The sequence below is a fragment of the Acomys minous genome, assembly GCF_964271855.1.
Source record: "Acomys minous genome assembly, chromosome: 1".
NCBI classification, from domain to species: Eukaryota; Metazoa; Chordata; class Mammalia; order Rodentia; family Muridae; genus Acomys; species Acomys minous.
The window spans coordinates 161,670,671-161,673,354 of record NC_140483.1 but is presented as its reverse complement, the minus strand read 5'-3'; positions in this window follow the sequence as shown (position 1 = coordinate 161,673,354).

Genomic DNA, 2,684 nt, shown 5'->3' with positions numbered 1-2,684 from the left:
AATAAACTCCTCTATAACATAATATCTGGCATCTGGTACCTTATTATATTATGTTCTTATCTTATTCTCATACATAAAAATAGCAACTAAATAGAATTCTTCTTACCCCATGCTGCAGGAAAATATCCTGTTTGCCTTAAAAGCACACATCTGACAGGAATACAGTTACTTGAGGATAGTCCATAGTGGCAGGCTATCTTTGCACTGTTCTACGTATTAGTTACCTAATGACTTGTATGTGTTACACCCAATATGTGGGTGAGTTCTGGAGGGTGAACACAATGTTGGATCATGACTGGACTAGAATTATAGGTTGAGTTCTTTAGGATATGAGGTTAATTGAGGCCAACGCAAATTTTTGTTTGTGGTTCAAGTAAACTGAGTGGAATACTTTTGAGTTCATGATATCAGCAAAAGGATAAAATTATTTTATTTACGAATTGTCATTTGTGCTGTGAACTCAGTGGGTAGGGAGTTCAACTGGGAAGCCTAGACTTACGACTTAGAAGTTTTCTTACCTTCTGGAAGTTTTTATAATTTTTCCATTTTTATTTTTCCTTTTTAGTATAAGACTGAGACACTGGGAAATAACAATGCATCAGAATCTTTCCTATGTGTCTTAACTCATGCATCATTGATATACAGGCCCTTTCAGCTATTAAGTCCCTGAATCTCCCTGGAATAGGCCTCCACCTTGCTAGCCTGAAAGGTAACCTTTTGTCATCCCTCAAGCCTCATTCAAATGCAATTGCCTCCTACTGGCTTTTACCATTACCCTGCTCCTGGCAGAATAGTTGCCCTCTGTGATTGATTGATTGATCCATTTGTTTTCTACTATGTATATTATAGTTATTTATCTTCAAGCCTACACTCTAACTGCCTGGATTTATTTATCTCTGCAGCCCCAATGCCAGACAAACAATAAACATTTCACAAACCTTTGTTGACTAGAATAGAATTCAAGTGGTCACCGGTTATCAAGAATAATTTAATCTTTTAACACCTGAGCAGACTTCAGCAATCACCTTACCTCCTCTTACATTTTTCCCCTAGAGAAACTGAGACACAGAGGGTGGCTGTGACCTCCTCCAGAACCCTTGCAAAAGATTTAGGGCAGAGACTAGTGCCCCTAATAGATGGTCCAAATTTATAATGGACTATGGCCCTTGATTTAGTTTGTTTTGTGTATATATTAGGATCACTAGAGAAAAGATTAAAGATATTATCTTTGGTGTACAATCTTCAAACTTACTGTGAGCATTGACGTCCAACTGACAGAGAGACAAAAGAGAATTTATAGAAGATTTATTTATTGTATGGATTAGGTTTTTGATTTCTCTCTTTTAAATAATTCATTATTAAAGGTGTGTGGGGAATTTTGTGGTGTTTTTATGTGGGGGTGGAGGTGCATGACACAGTGCTTAAGCAGAGGTCAGATCACAACATTGTAGAGTCGTTTATCTCCTTCTACCTTGCTGTGGGTTCTAGAACTCAGGTCAGCAAACTTGTGCATTAAGTTTGTTTACATATTGAGCTATCTCATAGGCCCAGAGATGGTGGACCTAAAACAAACTCTTCTGCCTTACTTTTTTTTTTTAATCAGGACATTTTATCCAGCAACCGGAAAGAGAACTTAGATAGGAAGTGAGATATCCAGTTTCTGGACATTGGTTAAAGCAGCCTGGAAGAACTGGTTCAGATATGAGCCCAGGAGGAGTGGGGAATTAGCTTAACAAACAGCCATTCTCAGCTGATGCATCCTAGCTCCTCACATGGGTTTTCATTGCTATTTCTACACTATGTACACCAACCTGTGCTTAAACTTAGGATCCTCCTGCCCCAAAATCCTGAATGCTGGAGTTGCAGGTGTGTGTCCCCGTGCCCATTTTAATTATTTATTTAATATATTATTTACTCAGAAGCTTCCAACAGGTCCTAGTGAACTTAGAAGTATATCATCAAGTGTTGAAACTATTATTTCTTGTTATTATATTAATGATAGAGGAAGAAGTGGCAGACAGGAACTAACATGAGTTACTTTTACATGGCTAACCCCAAACACATCTTGCCAGGCAATTTGTTCTTTATCTTTAAACCTATGAGTGTTTCAAGAGGAATTTAATCCCTGTGTTTCTGATTCATTTGCACTTAGCTCATCAAAATGTTGCTTTGTGAGGTGCGTTTGATGTACAAGGAGGCTCATAAGCCTTTTCATTAGCTTTTCAAATGCCTTTTCTCTTTGAAGCCAAAGTTTGTGCTCTTCCAGTGCTAAATAAGGCTCAAATCGGCAAAGTCTTCAGTTACCTTCTACCCTAGAGGCACAAATTAAGGTGGTTTGTAGAGATCAGCTATAGAAAATGCATGTTCTTTGCCAATGCATGGTGGGTGTCCTTGTGGAGAGAACACATGACCATCACTCTGGGTCCTCATGTTTTGTCTTATTGCCTACAAAGCCAGTGTTCTTTCCTTAAAGTTTTCTTACTGATTCTTCAGTTCGTGGGGTCCATCACTCTGAAACTCCTTGACCATTCTCAAAAAGCACCAAGCAGTCATCCCTTGGTATCTGTAGAGTGCTATTCCAGGGATTCACATGGGTACCCAAATTAATTACCAAGTTCATCATATAAAGTGGTTCGGGTTGTAACCTTAGACCATTCCCCTCATGATATGAATCATTAATATAT